Genomic DNA, 19,807 nt, shown 5'->3' on the forward strand with positions numbered 1-19,807 from the left:
AGCATCTCAGTGCTGGGCACAGTAGATTGGCAAGAGTAATCAACAGAGAATTAAGGAAAAGCATTGAAAAGCCATGTCATTTTGAACTTGGCACGATGCTCACAAAAACGAGCGGACAATGGAAGTTTATTTCAGAAAAGTGGCCCCAGGTAATAAAATGACTTCTCGACAAATTTGACCATATGAATGCGAGAAATTTGTAGAAAATATTTATTCAAAGATCTTAGGGCTTGAGATGGCTGATATAGGCAAATCTTGGAATGCAGATAAGTAGGTAAGGCTTTGATTAGGGCTTTCTGTGTCAAACACCATATCTTAAAGAATAGGCATTTAATTAATGGGCAATCAATGCAGGTCTCTGAGAATAGGGGCTATTGAAGTACAGTAGGGCAGCACAATAAGGGTGACAGTGTGTGCCCTGCCCACAGTACAGCCTTATCTACAGCGCAGCCAAGAGCAAGTAAACACTGGGCTTTGCCCGCATACAGGGACATCGATTGATGTGAGTGGGCCAAAGCTCTGCACAGTCTAAGACATTTTAACTAAGGGATGAAAAATACATTGAACTGAGTTGCTCGGCTATTGAATGAGACTGCTTTTGAGTTATCTGCATCTGTGGCCAATCCTTGCATACTCGGTTTGGAGTTGGAAGCTGCTGAGACAGAAACTCTACTGCAGTGGCAAGGAGAGGGGTGCCATGCAAAAGGGTGGTCTTGCACTCCCCTGTTTAATGCAACTGTTTATAACCCTGTATCTCTCATCATGTTAGGTAGGATTATGTTTTGCTGTAAAAATAAAGTAATTTACTTTTCCCTAAAAGATAAGCAAAAGGCTAGCAGCAAAAGGCTGGCCATTATGTAATTGTATATGTAGGCCGGCTGCTGAGTTCTGAGGTCTTGTCCCCCACACTACCTCCCTGTGTGACCCCTCACTCTAATTACCTCATGAGCAGGGCCACTGGAAATATGAGATTGTGCGGCTGTGGCGTTTTTCGCATGATTATAGTTTTTCTCAAATGATTGAAAAGTTAATAAAAACGCAGTGACATATGACTAATCACCCTTCTGTTGCTTATTTCTACATTTCGGTGTTAATAACCCATGTCCAGACAGTGCGCTGCATGACGTGCCTTTTATTGCCACGTTATGTGCTTTACCCTGTCCCATTTTTTGGCCTTTTCCTGCAGCTTAACTCCACTGACCCTGCGTATGATTCAAGCATGGCGAGATTTGTACTTGGCCTCGTTTGCGAAACCAGAGTAGAGCTGACCCCATGACATCAGGGGCTAGGGGCCTGAACCTCCAGGGCTCGAACCCTGGGGCATATTATCAAGGGGGTTTATCTCCGCTTTTTTGGCTTTAAAAGCCAAGAAAGCGGAGATAAAATTATCTCCCTATTACCTAGCTGTCGCTAACACCAGTTAGCGACAGCTAGTAGGAGATAGCGACCATCTTGGGCCCCACTTTGCATGTCAGTGATATTTATCACTAATGATATGGAAAGTGGGCATGCCAAGATGTTAGCGACTGAAAACAGTCGCTAACATCGCTATCTCCTATTACCAACATTTGGAGATATTCGCGCTAAGCGCGAATATCTCCAAAAGCTAACACCTGCCCTGAGCAGTTCTTAGCCATGTTATCCAATGGGAGGTGGATAACATGGCTAAGAGCATTAGCTCGGTAATGCATGAATATCGCTGACTTTTCAGCGATATTCATGCATTGCGGCGATTTTTATCGCTTAGGAGATAAACCTTGATAATAGCAAGGTTCCTAAGCGATAAAAATCGCCTCAGCTCGGCGATAAAAATATTGCCGCTAAGCCAACATAGCGATAATTATCGCTAGTTGTTGGTTGTTGGCGATTCTTATCGCTCAGGAACCTTGTTCTGAAGAAGAAGGAGGTGATTGAATTCTTCAGAAAAATACGACTCAGGTGGTTCTTCAAAGATTCTACTAGGCAACCACAAATTGAGGTGTCCGGTCTCAGAAACAAATCCTCCTTTTGTCCACCGAGTAACAACATGGCGAGGAACATCATCACCTTTGAACAAAAGGTGTTATCTTCACTCAACGTGTTGGAGAATAAGAGACGATTTATACCAGCAAATCTCTCAAAAGATCAAAGACAAGCCATTGATTCATTGAAAAACCAGCAGGAAGCGGTAATCAGACCGGCGGACAAAGGAGGGGCAGTGGTTCTGTGGTCCAAAGATCTGTACAAAACCGAAGGAAGGAGCCATGTGTACAATCCCAACTGGTATCGCCGTATCACACAAGATCCTACGGCCGAGATCACCCATGAAAGAAGCTCGAGAGAATGGGATAATTGGCCCTAAGGAAGCAGAATTTCTAGTTAAGCGCTTCCCTCGCACTCCACATCTGTACTTTCTCCCCAAAGTACACAAAGATCCAAATGTACCACCAGGCCGTCCAATAGTGTCGGGATGTGACTCAGTGTTGGAGCCAATTTCAAAGTTTGTGGATGTGTTCTTGAAGGGATTTACCATCGAAGTCCCTTCCTTTCTCCGGGACACCATGGATTTTCTAAATAAGGTAGAAGGAGTAGAATTTGATCCAAGTACTCAGCTCCTGGTAACAATGGACGTTTCGTCCCTATATACTCAAATCCCACAACAAGATGAAGTAGATGTCATCGAAATGTATCTCGATTCCAGACCTCGCCCCCACAGAGTGCCGACTGAGCTGATCGTCAACTTTGCATCCCTTGCTCTCAAGAAGAATTTCTTTGTATTTGAAGATGAAATGTTTTTGCAAATCAAGGGATCAGCGATGGGGTGTCCCTTCGCCCCGGAGATGGCTATACTATACATGGCCCAATATGAGGAGAAATTTGTGTATAATAACAACCCGTACAGAGCCCATATAGGGCAGTGGCTAAGGTATATAGATGACGTGTGGTGTATCTGGAATGGTACACCACAGTCTCTAGAAGATTTCCATGAGTGGTTAAACAACCGTAGTCCAGATATTAAATTCAGTCTGGCGTACGACTGCAGAACTATGCCATTTCTAGACGTGGAGATTAAATCTACACCTGAAGGTCTGAAGTCCACTCTCTTCCAGAAAAAAACTGATAAGAACAATTCCTTACATTATGCAAGTTTCCACCCCAAAAGTTTAAAGAACAATCTCCCCTATGGTCAATATCTTAGGGTGAGACGGAACTGTTCAAGAACGGAAGACTTCATCACCCATGGAGAAGCACTTACCAACAAACTGAAGGTGAGAGGCTATCCGGCCAAACTTTTGAAACACTCCATGCAGAGGGCAAGATGGACACCCCGGGAACATCTCCTGCAGAAACGGGAAAAACCACAAGTGGAACGGATGGTATGTGTGTCCACCTTTGGACCCCACACCACCCCGGTACAGAAAATCATCCGGAGCAATTGGCACCTGGTTGAAGAAATTCTACCTGACATTGGCAAACCATTGTTCGCGCTTAAAAAGAACCGAAGCATTGGACAGCAGATCTCGTCCACTCGGGGGAAAACCAGAAGAGAAGTACAGGGCACCCTTTTCAATATGGGCCCAGTAAAAGGACACCACAAGTGCGGCACATGTTCCGTGTGCAATCTGACGACAGAAGGAACCCTCTTTACGGATGGTAAAAAACATTGGCAACACGATGACTTCACAAATTGCAAGACAAAATATGCAGTATATGCCATCACGTGCCCGTGTGGAAAAGTCTATATAGGCAAAACAACCCAAGAAGTGCGCCAACGCATTATCCAGCACAGATCTAGGATCAATAACAAAGTCTTGACAGCACCCTTGGTGTCCCACTTTCTGAGGAAGGAACATTCGGCCAATGACCTCAAATGGACAATCTTAGCAAGTATAAAGAACATTCCAGGGGCAGGTGGGGACCCGGACGTACGCCTGGCACAAAAAGAGGCCTACCTCATTTTAAGATTCAATACTGCCATGTCTGAACTGAACGACTTAAACGAATTCAGCAATTTGTAAATATTCTGTCCGCGGCGATTGTCTGTCTCCGCTTGCTGCAGCTCATGTGTCCGTAGTGCACGCATTTTTGACATCTCTCAACTAAGGCTCACCATTGACAGCGCGAGGGAATAGGTTCTCTATCGCGAACACATTCCTATTCGAGCCCCCTTCTGCACTCTTTCTATGCTTCCCTATTGCACAGTCACGCAAACCTGAACTACATATCCCAAGAAACACCAGGACTCGGTCTGAGGTAAATACATGTAGACACGCCCCCAAGGCTCCAAGTTGTTTCTCAGAATCGTTTGGGTGCCGGTTGCAGCGCTTCAGTTCATCTTCAGAGAAGTAAGTTCCCCGAAATAAACATTGTTTTCAGCGGGCGGGCGCAAAATGATAATCCTCTAAAACGCCCGCTCTATGTTTTTCTAGCTGTCTAACTAGCGCGGCGGCTGCCGCTTTCTTACGCGCACATCAAAGACCCACAAGCCTACAAACGAAGGTAGGATTCCACACGCTTAAAAATTTTCATTTAACGCTGAGATGTTCAGGGCTGTACTAAGAAGTCTTCTTATTTCTTTCAGGCGGTCTTACTCGTACACCGTATAATTTAGGTGCGCCGGCACCCCCACCATTTACGAGTGTTTACATCATTGAGGTATGTGTTAATTTTACAATCCAGTAGTGCAGCACATAAGGTCTCTAAAGGACTGCGTGTAACTGAGGTTTTTTCACCATCTCCTTTACAGGGAGTGACCCGACCCCCCGAAAAGAAGGTACCTTTATGCTTTCAGAGTGTTCGTGATTTAGTGAGGAGTAGATGTCAGCTAGTTTACCATTGATACCCTTTTTTTAATCAATTCACAGTGACAACGACCCCCCAGTCCATGTCCTGAGGAGAACCCGTTAATCGTCACTGGGTTCGAAACGCGTCGACGTCCAGCACCACCAAGATACCAAATAACTAGGGCGTAATAGGAATACAATTCACACATTTCCACACTGCTGTTTAGTTTTTGTGTTTCTCCTATTTACAGCACCGTGTGACAAATTCACTGTGTATTCTGTGGTGGGTGAAACAAGTAGGCTAGTATTCCATCTGTTAGTCCACTTGTGCAATTTTCATTCAGGATTGGTGCCTCAATGACTGATTTAGTTGAGGCATTGTACAGTTGTCCATATTTAATGTTTATCACAATTGTTTATGTGTTGTATATTTGATTTGATTTGTTGTCCTTGGTTTATTCAATGTATTTGTGAACCTTTGCCAAATGTTGTGGTGTATCTTTTGATGCTCAAAAAAACCTCTGCTCATAATCTTTTATAAAATACAAAAAGTGATTCAACACTAATCGTTGTCCAGCCTAGCAATTGTTTATACTAGGTTGTGCATTGTTTCAAAAAACGTTAGCTGCCCGGCTTTTGTTTTGTTTATTTTATTATGTTCGGGACACCTAATAAAGGGGCATATTACCAAGCAATAGCGATAATTATCGCTATTGCTTGGTTAGAGACAAAAATTTACCTCTGCGCTGCGGCGATTTTTACCGCAAATAAACCTTGGTATTACCAAGGTTTATCGCAAATGCGATAAAAATCGCCGCAATGCATGAATATCGCTGAAAAGTCAGCGATATTCATGCATTACCGAGCTAATGCTCCTAGCAATGTTATCCACCTCCCATTGGATAACATGGCTAAGAACTGCTCAGGGCAGGTGTTAGCTTTTGGAGATATTCGCGCTAAGCGCGAATATCTCCAAATGTTGGTAATAGGAGATAGAGATGTTAGCGACTGTTTTCAGTCGCTAACATCTTGGCACGCCCACTTTGCATATCATTAGTGATAAATATCACTGACATGCAAAGTGGGGCCCAAAATGGTCGCTATCTCCTACTAGCTGTCGCTAACTGGTTTTAGCGATAGCTAGGTAATAGGGAGATAATTTTATCTCCGCTTTCTTGGCTTTTAAAGCCAAAAAAGCGGAGATAAACCCCCTTGATAATATGCCCCAAAGTTTCCTCAAAGCGTTCACTTTAAAGAAACTGACTGTTTGTGTGGAAACATGCTACCACATGGGGGAGCCAATGCATTACTGAAATAACTAACACCTCTTTACCACGTAAAAAAGACTTCTTTGAAAGCACAAGGGTTTCATTTCCACTTAGTAGAAATATTTGAAAGCGACAGTGCGTTAAGTTAACTGTGACACCCAAGAGATTATACCAACCAGAAATGACCGCTTTCAAGAAGGAAATAAAAATACAGGCATATATGCACACTTAGGGGCACATTTACAACATTGCTAATGCCACGCTTCTCTATTCTGAGAACACAGGGATGTGCCCCATTCACAAGAATGCGGCGCACTCCTGCGTTTCACCTAGCACTGGCGCTGAGTTCAGCTGTCTGGCGCCAACGCAGGCACCCTTGCACCATAGTGCAAGGTTGTCTGTGTTGGGGGAAATTGTTGTTTATGTGCAGGAAGGTGTCCCTTCCGGACCATAAACAATAATTCATGGCGCTTTGAAACTTCTGTGGGGGATATTCTCAAGAACGTGTGATAATTACCGCAAAATTAGCTTAACGCAACTCTTCACATCGCAGTCTATCTCAGGAAAATAACGCTGTGTTAACGCTGTATTCACAACATTGGGGTACCATGGGATAGGCTCACAATAACGCGTCAAATGTCAGCAATAAAGTCAACGCGACGCCGCAAAAATGCGAAACACGAACGCAAAAGAAAGTTACGATGAGGCCAAGGGCGATACAAAAATCAGCGAAAACCAGAGACAGGCCTGCAATTTCCACATGTCAAGCGGGAAAAGACACCATAAAAGCAGAACAAAACCAAAAGGGAAACAAACACAAACTGCGTAGCACCATTGAGGTACCCGGACCGAGTGCAGAGGTAAACGCGAACCACACAAGCCCCACAGACCACCAGCAAGGAACCTCGGGGTCGGGGAAGGCCAAGACAAAGAGGAAGAGTAAGACTAGGTGCAGTCCGCAGGAAAACCAGATCAGCGTCACTGAGGTGACAGTACACGACCATCAACTGAACGTCAATTTGAGAAACATGAATGCAGTCGGAGTGTCGAGGATGTCAATAGAGGAGGCCAAGAGGCGCTGGCATACTGTGAAAAGCCAAACCAAGCACAAACCCGCTGCCAACAGGAAGGCAGCAACAGCGACAGGGGGTGGGAGTCCTGCGCCACAGGAGGAGCTGGAGGAAATGGAGGCCACAGTCATCAGTGTGGAGACGGTGCAAGGATTTGGGAGTATGTGGGCGCCTGTTGAAAGGTGGATTGAGCGGGAACTGGGGTAGCTGATTATTGCTTTCTCCCGTTTCCCTTTCTCCGTTCTTAGCTGGTTATTTTCTTATAGGTCAATTTATGCCCGTAATGCTTTCTTTTTTTTTTTTTTTTTTTTGCTGTGGAATTTATGATATGTAATGTATTATGTTTCTCAGTCAATTTCTGTTGAAAAATGTATATATTCCAACTTGCTTGCAATAAAATAAAAAAAATAAAAAATAAAAAAAGGATTTGGGAGTACGGACACAGCTCGATAGGACCTGACACAACATCAACAGGGTGAGTAACGACCAGGGACTGGGGGAGATGGGCACAATGACACACATGCACAATGAAGTGTAGCACACTGCACACCCACAATGACCCAGGATCATGTCCCTGATCCCAGTGACACACTGCAGCACACACACATAGCAATAACAGCACATCAACGACAATGTGGTACAAAGTGCAACACCGATACGGCACAACAGAGGACACAACTGGGTCTGCTCATGTGCAGAAACAGGCCAATCATATTCAACATAGCCGGAAACTGTGATATAGAAATGTATGTGTACAACCTCACATCCGTCATGTAATCCAAATGTCCACTGTACCGCATCAAATATTCAGCACCTCCCAAACAGTCACAATGTACATTGTCATACAGTCAGCATGTAAACAAGAACAATGCACCAACATACATGTCAGCACAATGTCACAATGCATCTCCCCTTCACAATGCAGAGGGACAAAGAACACCTTCAGCAGAGCATTCTAGACAACTAATCAGAGATGCTGGAGTGGACCACCACACCTTCGACACCGACGCCCTACAACAGCTCATGGACATCTTAGGCAACCCTTCCCCAGGAGCAGGGCAGCCAGGCTATATAGAGGAGACCCCAGCCCCTGCACAGATCACACAGCAGGAAGCACCCGGCACCACTGCTGTCTCCCAACACATTACCAAGGCACACATCGCATTCCAATGCCAAGTGTTAGAATGCCAATAGGAGGTGGCCGAACAGGTGCGGGTGGGGTCATAACTCATGGAAGCTGAACTAGATCACAATCGTGGGTGTCTAAGTCCCAGGAGGGACCACCTACACCCCACAAAGGAGACCCACACTGTGACAAAGACACATGCATTTGCACATTTCCTGTACTGAACCACGCCCAGAGCCCCACAATTATCATTCACAAACCCACGATGGACCCACGTACGACGACCCAGTCTCCTCCTCTTACATATTGAGTGGGTGACGACAAAGCTACATGTCCAACGTCTTACCCGCTGCCTGCGTTGATATGGTTGCGTCCGCTGCACACAGCACAATGTAATGTTGTAAGGCCCGGGGTCCTCATGCATACATTATGACCACACGGACACACTCAGATAGTTTGTGGAACTGGCTACGGGCACATGTGCCCGGCCCCTTTATTGGCAGGGTCACATGTACAGTAATACCTGTGCTGGATGTGTGTGGGGTGAGTGTAAGCCAGCCCTCATGGAGTGGTCGGCGCTGGCAAGAACTTGAACAGTGAACACTATTAAACGGAAACAAAAAACACAAGCGTTACAGAGACAACTGCAGAGCATCATGGTTATAGCCGGAACAAGTTCAGAGGTCACCCAATATGCAAACAGAAGTGCCCGTGAGTTGCAGTGCACTGAGTTTGGGGCACTAGAGCTGAGCGTGCTCACATGAAGAAATTGTCTAGGATTATGTCCCTTCGAGATATTCCTGCTGCAGCTGCAGTGGGGTATGTTACACCTGCATCATCTTCCTCATCATCGTCCCAGGTCTCTCACACTGTCTGAGGTGACATAGTTGCATGAGCTCTCCACAGCACAAAACTCAATCAGAAATGGTCCATGAGTTGTGGTGCACTGAGTTAGTGGCACCTGGAGTACTGAGCAGGGTATCAGGCAGATGATGGCATCCACAACAGGTGTGAGCAACTCCGTTAGTCTGCCAGTACGACTGTTTCCACTCTGGCAGTTGGTGTTTGGAGGTGGTCCTGGCGGTGGTGGCATGTGCCTCCTGCGGTGTGCGACGTCCGTGCCGGTCAGGACTCGATTTGATGTGTGAGCCCTGGTGGACCACAGTTGAGGCCGGAGGCAGCGGACTGCACAGGGCCACAGACACATGGCGTTGATGACCCCAAGTCCATCGACTCAGAGGCCATCCAATATCTCATCAGACAGGGTCCCTGACTTGAGCTGTACAGAGTTAGTGGCCCAGGATGCACGGAACCTAGACTATGAGAGATACATGTTCAGCTTAGCGTCCCAAAAGCGAGAGGAACCCATGGGCCACTTCATCTCCCGTCTAAAACGACTGGCTCGTTACTGTGAATCCGATAACTTCACCACCGAAGACGCTTTATGTCTACGAATCATTGATGGATGACAATCTGAATCACTACGCCTCCGACTTCTGAAGAAGCAGTACACTTTAGACTAAATAGAAGAACTTACTCGCATTAACGATCAAGCGGAAGAACACGCAATGAAAATGGAGGCCAGCGAAACTGAAAATAAAGAACAAGCTCTGCGTGTGCAATCTCACACCGAACCGAGGCACCGTCCAGACAGTCGTAACTCAGAAAGATTTGCAAGATCAGTTCGTATGAAGTCACCCACACCTAGGGACAAAGAACAGTCATTCCCGTAGGCACCCCTCACAGTGTTACAGGTGTGGCCAAGACTACCTGCACACGGGTCAATGTCCAGCCATTGGGCAACAATGCCACAGATGCGGGAAAGACAACCACTTCAAAGCCGTTTGCATAGCTAAGCGCACAGAGACGAGACAGACCAAGCAAAACACAGGAGCATGCCATCACGCAAGGGCTGTTCAGAGACGGTGAGACCACTCGACAAGCTCATCAAAATCCAGTACACAGTCCCACAGGTCATATCGATCGCAGCGGTCAACATCCAGGGAATCATCCTCACTTACACCTATTTCACAAGACAACGATGAATACGTATGCATGGTGGCGGATCCAGATAGGCTGAAGACTAGACATCCGGATAGGAAGTCACTCTGCCAAGTTTGTTCTCGACACAGGCACATCACTCAACTACATTTGTGCCACGATATACCAAAGCATGAACCCGAAACCAAAATTAGAGCCAGCCGCAGTACGGGTATACAGGTGGATGTCCAAAGAACGACTACTCTGTCTAGGACAATTTCGTACTAAACTGACTAACAAGGACTGGAAAATTCAAGCACAAATTCACGTAATTGAAGGCCTTCAAGTGGCAGGCGGTCTTCTCAGCAAACCAATGGCGGAACGCCTAAAGCTAGTCGAGATCCTGTACAAAGTGGACGACTCGACAGACATCGTCAACAAGTTCCCGAAGCTATTTAACAGCTTAGGAAAGTTAGCTCATTTCAAGGTCAAGTTACACATCAATGAGCAAGTGACGCCAGTGGCACAGCATCACAGGAAAGTGCCATTTCACCTACAACAAGTGGTAGATGACGAACTCCAAGCTCTACTAAAGGCAGACATCATTGGAAAATATACGGGACCCACCCCATGGGTGTCACCAGTCGTGGTTGTGCCCAAGAAAGGCCATGACAACAAAGTACGCCTGTGTGTAGACATGCGAGCACTGAACACAGCCATTGAAAGAGAGAGAGACACTCAAACCCGCAAATCAGCTACATGATCACACGCTTGAATGGGGCTACAGTTTTCTCAAAATTAGACCTCAACAAAGGGTATCACAAGCTCGAACTGCATGAACGTTCACTATACATCACAACCTTCACCACACACCAAGGACTTTTCAGGTACAAACGCCTCAACTTCAGGATCTCATCAGCTGCTGAGATTTTCCAGGTGGCTGCTTGACGGGTCATACAAGATATCCCCAGCACTTTCAACTACAGCGACGACATCTTGGTGTTTGGAGAAACCCAGAAAGATCACAACAAAGCACTGGACCGAGCGTGCCACGCCCTTCTTAACGCAAATCTTACACTCAATCAGGACAAATGGGAGTTCCACAAATCTACTCTCAAATTCTATGGACACATATTCTCAAAAGAGGGCATGAAACCTGACCCCGAAAAAGTGTCAGCCCTATCAGACACTCCGCAACCGCAAGATGTCAGCGACATCCACACGTTTCTGGGTATGGCCAGTTACTGTGCCCGCTACATCAAAGACTATGCCACCATCAGTTACCACCTGAGGGAACTAACTCAACAAGGACAAAAATTTCAATGGTCAGCCATGTGTGATCGAGCTTTCAACAAAATCAAGGCAGCGGTGAGCTCAGCCATCAACCTAGCGTATTTCAACCCCAAGCGAAAGACAGAAATCACTGTAGACGCCAGCCTTGTTAGGTTAGGAGTGTTCCTAGCGCAATATGATGACGAAGCTGACCAACGCCACATTGTTGCATACGCTAGCCGCAGTCTTACTGACACCGAAAAGGCATACTCCCAACTGGAAAAAGAAAGCTTTGCAGTTGTATGGGCATGTGAACATTTTCACCTCTTCGTGTATGGCAAGCACTTAACACTCATCAACGACCACCAAGCGCTGATAACCATCTTTGGAAACCCCAGGGCGAAGACGCCTCCGCGAATCGAACGATGGTGCATCCTCCTGCAAGACTACATGTACACCATTATTCACAAACCGGGGAAGGAGGAGTATCCGGCAGACTAGATCTCACGGCATCCCCAAGCCCTGACACGAGCGCGACAATCAGTAGCGGAAGAATACCTCCACTTCATCATTGATCGAGCCTGCCCACCGGCTGTTCCATTAGAAGCGATCATTGACGCATCTTCAAACGATGTTACGATCCAAAACATCATGCATCGCGTTTGCATGGACTCCTGGTGGCACATACAAGATCCGAAGAAAAGTGACGCCCTCAACACACTGGAACTCAGGGCATTCAAACATGTCAAAGACAAACTCTCTATCAGTGACAATGGACTACTACTAAGAGATCGGAGAATTGCCATTCCCAGCCAGCTGAGACAAGGAATTGTGAATTTAGCACATGATGGTCATCGAGGAGTAGTAGCCGCGAAGAAAGCGCTGCAAGAGCGTGTCTGGTTCTCTTCCCTTGATCAAATAGTGGAGTCTACAATACAAGACTGCCCACACTGTTAACTAGAAGGGCGAAAAGAACCACACGCTCCACTGCAGATGTGGGACTTACCAGATAGTGTCTGGCAACATGTAGCCATCGACTTCTTTGGCCCACTGAAGTCGGGAAAGTACATCCTCGTCATCATGGATGAATATTCCCGATTTCCCATTGCTCACCAGATTTCATCCACTAAAGCGACCACTGTCACACCAGTGATCGATGAAGCATTTGCCATATGGGGAATCCCCACAGTAGTGAAGTCTGACAATGGACCACCGTTTAATGGACAAGAGTTTGCAGAATTTGCAAGGCACTTAAATTTCAAGCATCGAAAAATTACTCCGCTGTGGCCCTAGGCAAACGGGATGGTGGAGCAATTTATGGCCACCATCGAAAAGACAGTCCAACAAGCTGAGTTAACTCACCGTGATATTCAGCCAGCACTAAATGAAGTATTGCGGGCATACAGGACCACGTCACACGGCACCACGAACCAATGTCTTGCCACTCTGATGCTTGGCCGGACCCCTTGCACCCGGATACCAACCACAGACACCGTCACACAGTTCAGAATCACTACATCAGACCACAAGACATTGGATGAATTGGATCGGACTAAGAAGGCGAAAATGAAGGAATATGCAGACCACCGCAGACACGCCAAGACATCTGATATCCGAGAAGGAGACTGGGTGCTGGTAACAGGAGAAAGGAAATCCAAGGCAGATAGCCGTTACCATGATCGCCCGCTACAAGTAACAAGAAGTAAAGGAACCATGATCACTGCTGAGTCTGGAAGCAAAAGAACGACAAGAAACGTGTCGCATTTCAAAAGATGCAGCCCGACAGCCTACACTAGGACTCGGAAGCCTGACTGGAACACGGGCGTTTCAAGTCAAGAAGAGAACAATCACGAGTAACCCTTAAGGATATCAGAGACCAATGATCTGAGAAGAGATCATCCTCACAGTCAATCACAACCCAGCCGACCGCGACGGAATACTCGAAGGCCCATCCGACTCATTGAAGAACTCTGAAAGAGACATTGAACATTCAAAATACAAAAGGGGGAGATGTCACATCGCTATGCCTGTCTTCCTATTGTCCTGGAGTCAGGCATAGCAAGGGGGAGGAAAGGGAGGAGCCGCGGGGATGAAGAGGCAGTCGGGAAACAGGGCAAGTTAGAGAAGGAAGAAATAAAGAATCCTGCTAGATACCGCAATCTGTCTCCGCCCGTAATTGTTATCCTGGCAGGACTTAACACATGTGTTAAAGTTTATTTCAATATCTAAATCGATTTTACTACTTAGCACGAGTTTTACTTGATAAATATTAAGGATGAAGAGAGGTTGCTAGGGTCTCTACCCCTTCTCAGAAAAACATACTGGCCGCTTGTTCTAGAAAGGCCACAAATAGTTAGCGGAAACATGAATTTCTGTAAAATACTCAATTTCTTTTGTATAATAGCAATTATTCATCTATGTACTTTAATAATCGTTTGGAATCCCTTTAAAAAGCTCTTGATTACTTTTGAAGAGATTTCTTTCTGTGTGCTGTTTTGCGTTTATGTTTAAAAAGCAAAGCAATACCAGTATTCATGGCTTTCCTCAATTTTTTTTCATTGACATGGACAAAATACAGTCCAGTCGTGTAAAATACCCGTCTGATGGACACCTAAGTTGGGCCATTTGATATTTTGCACATATTGTGATATCGTCCGTGATATCATTAAATATGTCATTTTCTAAATCATCCTAACTGTCAAGTGTGAGTTTGTCCCCAGTGTTCAAATGAGATTAAAAGCCTTACATTGTCAGGGTAAATTTTGTTTATCAATTCTGGAATTTTTTGGTTTTTCTTGTCATTTTCGTTACATCTATTACAAATTTCAAAAGGGACGTTGGAAATCTTATGCAGACATGCCCATTACAAATGGGGCATTTCCAGCCATTCTAAAGTGTGGCAACAGTTATGAATGGTAGACCAAAAACAAATAGCAAGCATCCCCAGAAACAGCCACATGAATGTAAATGAAGTTGTAACCTCAATTAATTATTTTATGGAAATTTGTGTCCTCTGTGGTAAATAGGCATTGTGTTATGCTAAATAAAATGTCCTGCAATTAACAATTTACAATAGAAGTATTATACTAGAAAGACTGAGTACACGTATAGATTTACTCTTAGCAGATATCCTCTTACACTTTTGAGTAACTTTACTACTTTGGACTATTCACAAAATCCGAAGGTAAAGTGTAAACTGTAGATTTACATGTCTCCACTTCCAGAAACAGGGTGGACCCAAATTTATGAGTGTAAAGTTACTACTGCCAAAAAGCAGCATTAGTAAGTCCAGCACCACACATGGCAACTCACTATTGCAAAACCCTCCCAGTCATTCGCTCATCTGCTTTAACCCCTTTGCCGCGGTGCGGGGGAGGGGTGGTTGTTCGTGGTGCCGTGGTGCTCATCACGGCTCCAGGCCATCATAAATCACGGTAGGCTTGTCCTCATGATGGCCAGGAGCTGTCAGAACTCCGCCCACTGATTAATTCGCCCGCACAGGCGGGGAATTAATACTGCATGCAATACAATGCAATAGTTCAGCAGCGGACATCCACCAGCCCCATTGCATGTACGAACTCTGGTCCATGGCGCCATTGTTATATCGATGCAGGCCCCCTGGTGTCCTGGAACATATATTGAAAGACATCGCCATAAAGAATGAGGATCTTGAAGCGCGCAATCGGCGCAACAATGTTCTCATCCTTGGGGTTCCGGAATCCACCGCCAAAGGTCGCCTAAACACCTTTGTGGAATCGCTGCTGTTGGACCTGTTTGGGAGAGATTCCTTCACACCTGGGTTTGTGGTGGAGCGGGCCCATCGTATTTTGGGACTGCGTCCTAATCCGGGCTTCCCCCCGACCTCCTATTGCCCGAATCATGAACTTTCGGGATCGGGATACTGCCCTTTGACTAGCAAGAGAGCGCGAGAAACCATCTGGCAGGGCTCTAAAATTGCACTGTATCCAGACTTCACTGTTATGGTGCAAGAAGCCAGGCGCAAGTTTACTTGAGTGAACGCCACGCTTCATAATCTTGGCCTCAAATATGGCATGCTGTATCCTGCACAACTGAGGGTGGAGGTGGGGGGGGCGGTCACTTTTTTTGATAACCCCACCTAGGTCCAGGAATTTTGTCACACCTATAAACGTAGCAATGAACAGTGGCAAGAAGACAGGGATGTACCATCCCCTCCTCAGAGTGGTTCCGTGGCCAGTCTGGGTGACATTGACGTACTGATATCCTTGATTGAACTTAAATTGAGTTGGGATTATATGAGGTCCCAGTTTAAGATAAACTTCACAGTTGGTTGACTGACGTGGCGTTGCCACCCCCCTTGGTGGAAACCCTGGGAATATTGTTGTTGGTTCTGATGTACCCTTATAACGCAGCATTGTTTCACTGTACAACAATTGGGTACTTTGTCTTTTGGTTGCAGATTGGGGTAAGCCTTACCTTTTTTGCAGTAGGGTTGAGTGGTTGGAGGGTGGCGTGGGTATGTTACAATGTATTCATTATTGATTATCGTTATTGTTGTTTTTTGCTTAGGTCCATTGCTTTATTTCAATTCCCACCTCGGCGGCTCTTGGACTCAATCTCCCCGGACCTGATAATTCTCACCTCGGTACCTAGTCTAATCATGGGTCCCACTCTGTGACTCTGGGCAATAGCTTGCTTAATCTCCACAGCGGCCCCAGCAGCGCTTGGATGCCTGGCTTCACCTTGGGGTGCCCAGGAGTGCACATCTCACAGGAAAGCCAGGAAGGGTTCCACAGCGGTATGAATACAGCGCTACAAGACCTCTGGGTAGAAGGCGCTATATAAATACAAACACATTTACATTAACATTTATTGTTGAATCGAATCGCGTTAGAATCCTTACAGTTTACAAATGGCACAGCCATGTTTGATTAAGGGTCCCTCCAATTTGTCCATGCTGTCTTGGAATGTTCGTGGCTTAAATATTAACCGTAAAAGGCCGCACGTGGTGCACTATTTTCTTAGACATAATGTAGACATTGCCTTCCTGCAAAAAACGCACTTATCGGTTTCAGACACATCGTGTTTTGCTTCAATTTGGGGGGCGCACAGGTATTTTGCTAATTTTAGCAACTATGGAAGAGGAACCACGATTCTTATCCACAAGGGGATCCCCTTTAACTGCCAGCTAATTGTTAATGATAGAGAGGGCAGGTATACTATTGTCACGGGGTCCTTAATGGGGCATAAGGTCACACTGTTATATGTCTATGCGCCTAATACTGATTCCCCAGAATCTTTCCATGGACTGCACACACAACTCTCCAAGCTAGAACTTAGTCTGATTTTCCTGGGTGGGGATCTCAATGTTCGACTTAACACTGATTTAGACAGTACTTCAGAGACACCAGATACAAACCAATTCTCTTTGATTGACATTTGGTGCAGGCGCAACCCCACTCTCACAAAATTCACACATTATTCGGGTCAGCACAACACATGGACCAGGATTGATTCTGGCTCCTGCCCCCGATGTGTCCTTGTGGTATCAGATGTTGATTACGCTGCCTAGAACGTACTCTGACCACTCCCTGATTCTTCTTAGTCTCCGGGTCCCGCGGCCGGAGGGGTATGGGAGGCAGTGGAGCTTCCCTGGTCGGGCCCTCCTCGACAATCTTTTTCGACGCGAGATCGGAGAAGCCATAGAGGACTATTTCACACTTAAAACTGGCTTGGTGGACACCTGAGCGATGCTGTGGGAAGGATTCAAAGCCTATATCCGCGGCGTATGCATCTCTAAACATACAGGTGTGCTCAAATCTCTGCGCACAACTATAACCAACTTGGAGGGCGATTTAGCAGCTCTCGGCGGCGAGGCTCAAGATCCCTCAGCATCCCCCTCGCAGGGACGGAGGCTGACCCTTCTTGCAGAATACAGGGAAGCTGAGGAGAAGGAGACGGCAGGTTCGCACACTGACGGAAACGCTTAGGCTGCCCAATAGCGAGGCCTGCATTGCCTAGATTGGCTCTGAAAACGGGACCCTGCTCACATACCCCCACGGATATTCGGGATGAATTCTGGTCGTATTACACCACATTATATACGTCCAGACTAGGCCGTGATCCTACCGAGCAGGAGGCGTATCTCTCTGAAGGGTCCCATGTATACCTTGAAAAAGATATGCAAGAATTCATGGCGGAACCTATTACTGAGACCGTGTTACGTGGAGCAATAAAAGTGCTGCGTGGCTCCTCCGCCCCTGGCCTAGATGGCTTTACTGGGGAGTTCTATAAAGCCTTCTCTGACATACTGGCGCCAAAGCTGATCGAGGTGTATGCTGAGGCCCTGGAAAAACAGACACTACCACTTACACTGAGTGAAGCGGTTATCATTCTCCTGCCTAAGCCCAGTAAAGACCCCACCCTCTGTGGATCCTATAGGCCACTTTCGCTATTGAATGTGGATTACAAAATCCTTGCAAAAATTGTCGCTAATAGACTTTCCCAATTATTGGAATTCATAATTTCTCCAGCACAATCGGGTGTTGTTCCCCGTAGGTCAACCTCTTTAAATTTGCGAACCCTGTTCGAGGTGCTCAATTGAATAAGTCCTGAGGTACCGGCAGCGGCAATATTACTGGACACTGAGAAAGCCTTTGATACACTGGAAGGGCCCTTCTTTGTGTCCATCATGCGTCACATGGGTATGCCGGCTGGATTTATAGCCATAGTAGGCCTACTATATAGTCGACTAACAGCCAAAATTCGCATAAATGAGACCCTCTCTGCATCCTTTCCATTGACCCACAGCACGCATCAGGGTTGTCCTTTGTCGCCTCTGCTGTTCAATCACGCCATGGACCCTCTATTACGTCACTTCCAAGAGCGTATCTGCATAGGGGACTACAGATCAGAATGGGCCCCTTGTTGGTCTCTTTGTATGCATTCTGGATTAGGCATTAATTGGCGCAAATCAATTACTTTTCCTTTGACTTCCAATACATCCCCTTGAACATGCAAGTTCCCTTTTGGAATGGTGCTCGGACTCAATTAAATATCTGGGTATTCATAGTCACCTTGACCCAGTCCAGATTATTTGACTAAATTATGGGCTGGCAATAGCGAAATTGGAGACTCAGGTTGACAGGTGGCTCCGGCTCCCATTATCCATGGCTGGTAGAATTGCTGTCATCAAAAGGATGATCCTCCCCAAATTTCTGTATTTTTTTAACAATATCCCTATTCCCCTCATGCACAGTTTATTTTCATCCATACGATCTCATCTTCTCTGACTGGTCTGGGGTGGAAAGTAGCCTCGTGTTAGATGGAGGATACTCTCTTTACCATACGATAGAGGTGGCCTTGTGTTCCGGATATTTATTTATACTATTTGGTGGCTCAGAGTGGTTTCGCCTACGCTTGGTACCACCCAGACGCCAGGAAACCGTATCTGAGCCCAGAGGCTGTCTTATTCCTTCCTGAGTGATTGATTGCTGTTCTGCCCAGAGGAGAACCTAGGGATCCCGTTGATATACAGTCTTGACCACCAATTGGGCATGGAGCAGGCTCCATCGCTATCCTAGTTCATCAGTTTTGTATTTGTCGGCTCTGCTGCTTCCCAATGCTCGCTGGCTTCCTATTTCTAATGAGAAACTTGTGCAACCCACATTGACTAAGTGTAATATTTGTACGATAGGTGACTTGTAACTGGGCGGCCACATTTTTTTGGCCGTTGAGGAGGCCGGTTTACAAGAGGCCACGATCATATATAAAGTTGTGCTCAAACGACTGCACTCCCCCTTACAGGCCACGATTACTGGCTTGCCGTAAGAACCTGACTTGTTTGCTCCTCTGTCCCACAATATTGAAAGCAATAGTGGAGTGCACATAGTATCCAAACTCTACAAACTCTGCATCTCACAACTCCCTATCGTGGACACCAGACTACATGCGGAATGGGAGACGGATTTGGGTCACCAGATTACAGACGTCCAATGGACGGTCTGCTGCAGAACCAGAAAAGACGTTTCCCTAAATAGTCGCCACAAATTATTGCACTTCAAGTTTCTACTACGGATATACATGACACCGGCCAAGCTACATAAAATTTATCCCAGTAGACCACATACATGCCGGAAATGCGGCACTCAACACGCGGATTTTGCCCAACTCTCCTGGACTTGCCCCTGTATACGGCCCTACTGGACCCTAGTGCATTTAACTCTAGGTGAGATCCTTGGGCTTACCATTGTTCCTACTCCTGAGGTGGCACTCATGGGTTACACAGTGAATTTTCCTAAAGCAGTCGGGAAATTGGCATCTCTTAGTTTATTGCTGGCGAAGCAAGAA

The sequence above is a fragment of the Lissotriton vulgaris genome, chromosome 3_1 (genome assembly GCF_964263255.1).
Source record: "Lissotriton vulgaris chromosome 3_1, aLisVul1.2, whole genome shotgun sequence".
In the NCBI taxonomy this organism is placed as follows: Eukaryota; Metazoa; Chordata; class Amphibia; order Caudata; family Salamandridae; genus Lissotriton; species Lissotriton vulgaris.